We start from the raw sequence: 9,246 nt of genomic DNA on the forward strand, positions 1-9,246 counted from the left end.
CTGGCGTCGGCGTCGGCGTCGGCGTCGGCGTCACACCTTGGTTAAGTTTTTGCATGCAAGTACATACAGCTATCATTTAAAGGCATATAGCTTTGAAACTTATTTATTCTTTTTCTAGGTCAATTACCAACCTCACTGGGTCAAGTTCCATAACTCTAACATGTATTTTGAGCAAATTATGCCCCCTTTTGGACTTAGAAAATTCTGGTTAAAGTTTTACATGCAAGTTACTATCTCCAAAACTAATGCAGATATTGAATTGAAACTTCACATGTGTCTTCGGGGTTATAAAACTAGTTGATAGCACCAAGTCCCATAACTCTGACCTTCATTTTGGCCAAATTATGCCCCCTTTTGGACTTAGAAATTCTGGTTAAAGTTTTGCGTGCAAGTACATACAGCTATTACTAAAAGGCATATAGATTTGAAACTTATTTTTTCTTTTTCTAGATCAATTACCTACCTCACTGGGTCAAGTCCCATAACTCTGGCATGTATTTTGGCCAAATTATGCCCCTTTTGGACTTAGAAAATTCTGGTTAAAGTTTTGCGTGCAAGTACATACAGCTATTACTAAAAGGCATATAGATTTGAAACTTATTTTTTCTTTTTCTAGATCAATTACCTACCTCACTGGGTCAAGTCCCATAACTCTGGCATGTATTTTGGCCAAATTATGCCCCCTTTTGGACTTAGAAAATTCTGGTTAAAGTTTTGCGTGCAAGTACATACAGCTATTACTAAAAGGCATATAGATTTGGAACTTATTTATTCTTTTTCTAGATCAATTACCTACCTCACTGGGTCAAGTTCCATAACTCTTAACATGTATTTTGAGCAAATTATGCCCCCTTTTGGACTTAGAAAATTCTGGTTAAAGTTTTACATGCAAGTTACTATCCCCAAAACTAATGCAGATATTGAATTGAAACTTAACATGTTTCTTCGGGGTTATAAAACTAGTTGATAGCATCAAGTCCCATAACTCTGATATGTCCCCTTTTGAACTTAAAACTCTTTTGATATTTAACATTTTGGGTAATAATTTCCAGCTTCTGTGACAATATTTCGAATAGTCGAGTTTGGCTGTCTTATGGACAGCTCTTGTTTGATACTGCGGTCACTGCATACCACACAATCTGGACAGTGTTTATGATCATCAAAGCGCGCAGGAAAGTGTCTTCCTGTAAGACGGTCAGGTAGCTCAGTGATAGATGGTCTACCCTTTTTACTTGCACACATCTACCAACCTTCAAGCAGGCCATTAATCACTTGCTTTCTGAAACCAGAAGGGTCCAAACATTTGGCGCCATCAGGAAGGGTTTTACAGTAAATGATGTATGCGTTGACAAGAGCTACTTCTCTGATTCGATGATAAATGGTTATGTACCATTTACCGCTCTTATGCGGGTATGCATATGTACCTAGTTTCTGATCAAGCACATCAACACCATTCATATGCTGATTATATGCCTCACATATCACTGGCCTTTCAACTGGCCTATGACCACTAGTTTCCTTTCGATCTCGGACCAACTTGTCAAAAGTATTATCGCTGTGGAATGAACTTAGAAAATGGACTCTTTTCGTATCCAGGTTAAAAGCTGTTCACACCTCATAAATACAGGACTGTCACCCTTTCTCAGATCTAAAGCATGAGGTTGAAGATCATGTGGCATGCATTTCCTGTTATGCTTCACTGTTTCCAAAATTTTTCAAGGCTACATACAGTTGTGGAGAAGAGTAAAAATTGTCCATGTATAATTCATAGCCTTGATTTTCATAACCCTTTACCATTTCAAGACACACTTGTTCTGTAATAGAAAGTGGTGAAGAATTGTCAACATGAAAAGTGTTTTTGCCAGTGTATACCATAAATTTTAAACCATAACCAGTGTTGCTTTCAGCAAGTACAAAAGTCTTGAATTCCCACTTTGTAGGTTTAGCTGGTAAGTATTGCCGGAAAAAAATTTTTCCTTTAAATTTGATCATTGATTCATCTATTGCTAATTGTGTATCTGGAGCATAGGCAGACCTGTATATTGGGTCCACAAGGTTAATAATAGGTCTAACTTTGAATAGCGGATTGTAACCTTCTTCACCAGGTGGAACTCGTGCATCATTGTCACTGAAATGAAGGAAGGTACTTAGCAACTGATACCTGTTCCTTGACATAACATCCGAGAACCGAGTTTTAGTAAGCTAGTGTCTACCCCAATAATCCGAAATTTCAGGTTTATTGCTCAAGTCCATCGAAATTTGGAGGGCAACATATGCCTGAAGTTCGGCAGCATTAGTGTCTGTCCATTTGTGAAACCTTGAATACCGTGGAAGAATATTCTGTCTATTAAGATACTGATTTGCATATAGATTTGTGTTGGTAGCCATTGTCTCAAACAACTCATCTGGAAAGTAATATTTGAAAAAATCAACAGGCTGGTAATCAGATGTGTCTATTTGCACCCCTTTTTGACGAAGAGTGCCCAGCCAGTCCATATTGGCAAAATCGTCAATTATATCAACCGGTCTCCAATCAAATTCTGGTGGAGGATTTTGCTGACGTGTTCGACAACAATATACTCCTCTATCCCTAGAAACACCTCTCCCACGACTCCTTGATACAGCCCTTCCTCGTCGGTTACTGCCTCGGCCTCGTACTTGCTGACTACCATGTGTCGACTGTGGATTTGTTTCTTCCTCATTACTTTCAGAGGATCAAGATTCAATGTCATCATGTGGTGTAAATGTCTCATCCTGAAAAAAAAGCAAGAGGAAGGTATTTACTAACATGAGCTAGAATAAACTTTTTACCTGCAAGGAATATCTATATGCTGTGATAAGAACTGTTTGATAAATTAAAATATCCAGTGATGGAAGAAAACAATATGTTGCACTTGGCTGACAGTAAAAATACTGATAAGTTAATTCATTATAAATTCATGAAATCTAATTTCTATAAAAAATAAACCATAAAAACACGCCTGTTTATTTACAAAATTACGTTGTCTGACATTTCTAGCTCTGAACCAGAGTCTGAATCGTTCATAATCACCGCTAAGGCTTCATCTGCATTCATTCTGGCAGCCATGCCAATTAAATTCCAATTAGAGAAACAGTTACTTGAAAATAAATGGCTAAAACTTCTTTTTATGCCCCCGAAGGGAGACATAATATGATAGTTTTTGAACAGTCTGTCGGTCTGTCCACAATTTTCGTGTCCGGTCCATATCTTTGTCATCGATGGATGGATTTTCAAATAACTTGGCATGAATGTGTACCACAGTAAGACGACATGTCACACGCAAGACCCAGGTCCGTAGCTCAGAGGTCAAGGTCACACTTAGACATTAAAGGTCATTTTTCATGATAGTGCATTCGTGTCCTGTCCATATCTTTGTCATCCATGGATGGATTTTCAAATAACTTGGCATGAATGTGTACCACAGTAAGACGACGTGTTGCGCACAAGACCCAGGTCCTTAGGTCAAAGGTCCTAAACTCCAACGTCGGCCATAACTATTCATTCAAAGTGCCATCGGGGGCATGTGTCATCCTATGGAGACAGCTCTTGTTTCTTTAGATTTTTTCCACTTCCGCGTTGAATTACCGTAAAGCGTTAATTTTATATAAAGTTACCTCCCTTACAGTGTCGTTAATGTAGTATAATATGCTAACGAATAGCATATGCAGTCATCATCGCAATAGTCGCCAAACGGAGACATTGGCAGTGAGGTGCTCGTCGCTTTTTGGCGACGTTGTCAGTGGAAGAGTTAAGGATGAAACTTTAGACTCTATTCCAAAGGGACTTAAATCAAAGGACACATATTCCATCAAGAATGCCAGACGATTATTATGTCTCCCCCAGGAGACATATTGTTTTTGCCCTGTCTGTCGGTCGGTCCGTCCGTACGTACGTCACACTTCATTTCCGAGCAATAACTGGAGAACCATTTGACCTAGAACCTTCAAACTTCATAGGGTTGTAGGGCTGCTGGAGTAGACGACCCCTATTGTTTTTGGGGTCACTCCGTCAAAGGTCAAGGTCACAGGGGCCTGAACATTGAAAACCATTTCCAATCAATAACTAGAGAACCACTTGACCCAGAATGTTGAAACTTCATAGGATGATTGGTCATGAAGAGTAGATGACCCCTATTGATTTTGGGGTCACTCTGTCAAAGGTCAAGGTCACAGGGGCCTGAACATTGAAAACCATTTCCGATCAATAACTAGAGAACCACTTGACCCAGAATGTTGAAACTTCATAGGATGATTGTTCATGAAGAGTAGATGACCCCTATTGATTTTGGGGTCACTCCGTCAAAGGTCAAGGTCACAGGGGCCTAAACATTGAAAACCATTTCCGATCAATAACTAGAGAACCACTTGACCCAGAATGTTGAAACTTCATAGGATGATTGGTCATGAAGAGTAGATGACCCCTATTGATTTTGGGGTCACTCCGTCAAAGGTCAAGGTCACAGGGGCCTGAACATTGAAAACCATTTCAGATCAATAACTAGGGAACCACTTGACCCAGAATGTTGAAACTTCATAGGATGATTGTACATGCAAAGTGGATGACCCCTATCGATTTTGGGGTCACTCCATTAAAGGTCAAGGTCACAGGGGCCTGAACATTGAAAACCATTTCCAGTCAGTAACTTGAGAACCACTGGACCCAGAATGTTGAAACTTAATAGGATGATTGGTCATGCAGAGTAGATGACCCCTAACGATTTTGGGTTCACTCTGTGAAAGGTCAAGGTCACAGGGGCCCGAACATTGAAAACCATTTCCGGTCAGTAACTTGAGAACCACTTGACCCAGAATGATGAAACTTCATAGGATGATTGGTCATGCAGAGTAGATGACCCCTAACGATTTTAGGGTCACTCTGTTAAAGATCAAGGCCACAGGGGCCTGAACATGGAAAACCATTTCCAATCAATAACTTGAGAACCTCTCGACCCAGAATGTTGAAACTTCATAGGATGATTGTTCATGCAGAGTAGATGACCCCTATTGTTTTTGGGGTCACTCTGTAAAAAGGTCAAGGTCACAGGGGTCTGAACATTGATAACCAGTTCCGATGAATAACTTAAGAACCACTTGACCCAGAATGTTGAAACTTCATAGGGTGATTGAACATGCAGAGTAGATGACCCCTATCGATTTTGGGGTCACTCCATTAAAGGTCAAGGTCACAGTGACCTGTTCATGTAAAATCATTTTTTGGAAATAACTTGAGAACCACTTGACCTACAATGTTGAAACTTAATAGGATGATTGGACATGCAGAGTAGATGACCCCTTTTATTTTAGGTCACTTGATCAAAGGTCAAGGTCACAGGAGCCTGAACAGTGACTTGAGAACCACTAGGCCAAGAGTGTTGAAATTTAGCGGGATGACTGGACATGCCAAGTAGATGATCCCTATTGCAGCCAACCATCAGTGTCTCTTTGACTTTCGCTCCTGACCCCTATTGACTTCTTGCCTATAGGACTTTGCATTGGGGGAGACATGCGCTTTTTTACAAAAGCATTTTATAGTCTACATGGGTTGTCACGATACTATCAAATCCAACTATGTTCACATGACTCAGCAAATGCAGGAGGGTTGCTTCCTTCCTTAACAGACGTCTGTGATCATCATCATCATCTAAAAGCTCCTTCATTATAATCGGCTTGCCTTCTTCTAGCAGCCATGCCAATTAAATTCCAATTAGCGAAAGAATTATTTGAAAATAAATGGCTAAAACTTCTTTTTCTTTAGATTTTTTCCACTTACCCGTTGAATTACTGTAAAGCGTTAATATTATATAAAGTTACCTCCCTTACAATGTTGTTAATGTAGTACAATACGCTAACGAATAGCATATGTAGTCATCATCGCAATAGTCGCCAAACGGCGACATTGGCAATGAGGTGCTTGTCGCTTTTTGGCGACATTGGCAGTGAAAGAGTTAAGGATGAAACTTTAGACTCTGTTCCAAAGGGACTTAAATCAAAGGACATAATTATATTCCATCAAGAATGCCAGACGACTATCTACATGGGTTGTCACGATGCTATCAAATCCAACTATGTTCACATGACTCAGCGAATGCAGGAGGGTTGCTTCCTTCCTTAACAGACGTCTGTGATCATCATCATCATCTAAAAGCTCCTTCATTATAATCGGCTTGCCTTCTTTCTTACACAAATTGACTTTGCAGTAACTCCCTCTACCAATCGTTCCTTGCATGACCAATGATGCTTTGTCCGTCAAAGGAATTCCTCCATAATCCTCTGTTCCAACCTCTTTATTGACATGTTTTTTGACTTGTAACTGGGGAATTGCATGAATTGTGAATGCCATAACCGAAATAGAATAAAATATCAATAAAATACGGGATGTCAAAATACTGTTTCAATGTTTTACATGAAACTAAAACGTTCATTCCATACCCAATTTTGTTTTAAAATCGTTTCATTAACAATTTTATGCTTTAAAATAATTATTTCAGTACTGTTATATACTGCTGAAGTTTAAAACAGATTAAAGTAGTTGCTAGCCATCTGGGTCGGATAAGTAATGAAAAAATGTATTTCTCTGTTGTCACATGTATCTTACAGTCTAAAATAGTCTTGTGCCGTCACACATGTCTTATAGAATCTTGTTATCAATTATGGAGGAATGGCATGTTTTAGGAAGTCACATATAATCGGGATATCATGTTAAGCTGACGTTATGTCTGTTATGAATTTGAAATTATTTTCTTGCTCATTAGCGAGACCTTTCACTTGTGACGTCTCACACATGACCGAGTACGTCTGTAGTTTGTGTACCGTTAAAAGTTATTTTCTCTCACATATTTTTAGCTCAAAATCATGAAACTCACACCTAAGGGTAACATGATTTCATATGATGCTAAATTCTTTTTGTTTGATCAAAGAGTCAAATGCCGTGTAGAAAAAAGAAAATGACATTCGCACATTTTGAAGGTTTTGACAAACAAGTGGAATTTTTGTCAAAGTAACGGAAAAACGAGTCGAAATGATTTTGCTAAGTTTTATATAATCAGGAAATTTTAATACTAAAAAAAATGAAGATTTTGTGAGTTTCCACCTTTCCAACATGTCAAAGTAATTTTTTTATTTTTTATTTGTCACCATGTTGACCATGAAAAAGCTTACTTCCATCTATGCACGCATCAACACACTCCAATAATATACGTAATTTTCAATTAAACTCATTTTGAAATTATTACGTAAAATAGTTGTTATGATTTTTAGCTCACCTGTCACGTAGTGACAGGGTGAGCTTTTGTAATCATCCTTTGTCCGTAGTCCGTCAACAATTTCTTGTCTGCACGATAGTGGTTTCATTTATGATTTTATTTTAACCAAACTTGCACACAACTTGTAACACCATAACATCTTGGTTTCTTTCTTGAACTGGCCAGATCCCATTATGGATTCCAGAGTTATGGCCACTGAAAGGGCATAAAATAGCTATTTTGACCATGTCTGCACAATAGCAGCTTTATTTATGATTTGATTTTTACCAGACTTGCACACAACTTGTATCACCATAAGATCTTGGTTCCTTTGTAGAACTGGCCAGATTCCATTAAGGGTTCCAGAGTTATGGCCCCTGATAGGGCCAGAATTAGCTATTTTGACCTTGTCTTCACAATAGCAGCTTCATTTATGATTTTAATTTAATCTAACATGCACAAAACTTGTGTCACCATAAGATCTTGGTTCCTTTTTTGAACCGGCCAGATCCCATAATGGGTTCCAGAGTTATGGCCCCTGAAAGGGCCAAAATTAGCTATTTTGACCTTTTCTGCACAATAGCAGCTTCATTTATGATTTGATTTTAACTACTAATTTTAACCAAACTTGCACACAACTTGTATCACCACAAGATCTTAGTTCCTTTCTGTCTGTTGGTTAGCAATTTCTTTTCCGCTCTGTAACTCTTGAACCCCTTGAAGGATTTCAAAGAAACCTGACACAAATGTTCACCTCATTGAAATGACGTGCAGTGCGCATGTTTCGGATGGCTCACTTCAAGGTCAAGGTCCCACTTAGGGGTCAAAGGTCATATGACTTTGTTTTGTGTGTGTATTGCTCTTCATTTGTGTTGCATTGCAGTGCTCTTGTTTTTATTTGGCAGATCCTTCTTTTGTTCACTTACAATAATTGTTTTTAGCTCACCTGAGCCAAAGGCTCATGGTGAGCTTTTGTGACCGCTCAATGTCTGTCGTGCGTCGTCCGTCCGTCAACATTTTCTAAAAAAATCTTCTTGAAAACCACTGGACAGAATTACATCAAACTTCACAGGAATGATCCTTGGGTGGTCCCCTTTCAAAATTTTTCAAAGAATTGAATTCCATGCAGAACTCTGGTTGCCATGGCAACCAAAAGGAAAAACTTTAAAAATCTTCTTGTCAAAAACTACAAGGCATAGAGCCTTGATATTTGGCATGTAACATCATCTAATGGTCCTCTATAAGATTGTTCAAATTGTGCCCCTGGGGTGAAAAGAGGCCCCACTCTGGGGGTCCCAATGTTTATTATGGTCAAACACATTTTGTTCAAGATTGGTGAAGACCGGATGAGGAATATTTGACTTAAGACTGCGGACAAGTTAAAAGGCTGATTTTTTGGGTAATTCAAGGGCCATAACTCCGAAATGCCTGGACCAATTTGGCTAGTCATCGGACTTGGCCGAGATCTTATGATCAAACACTTTTTGTTTAAGTTTGGTGAAAATCTGATGAGAAATGTTATACTTTAAGTGCGGACAAGCTTTGTGACTGACAGACAGACAGAGTAAATCAATCTGTCTCCCACACCACTGTGTGGCAAGAGACATAAATAGAAAGTAGGTCTGTAGGCCACATTCATGGTAACTGAAAGTCAGTTATAAGATCGGTTTGCAAAACTGTACATGTCATCCAAATGTTAAGGCTGTATCTCAAAAAAACAAGAAAGTAGGTCAGTAGGTCAAAGTCACAGTAAGGTGAAATGTAATTACTTTGGTACATCAGGTAAAAATAATTAAACAGTCTAGGAAATATGATCTTATAATTTTTGAAGTATTTTTTTCTATATAACTCATATAACAAGTGACCAACAGGGCGGGGCCTCTATATAACCCCAGGGGCACAATTTGAACAATCCTGTTAGAGATCTACTAGGCAATGATACATACCAAATATCAAAGGCCTAGGCCATGAACTTTCAGACAAA

This window comes from Mercenaria mercenaria, chromosome 17 (assembly GCF_021730395.1).
Source record: "Mercenaria mercenaria strain notata chromosome 17, MADL_Memer_1, whole genome shotgun sequence".
NCBI lineage: Eukaryota > Metazoa > Mollusca > Bivalvia > Venerida > Veneridae > Mercenaria > Mercenaria mercenaria.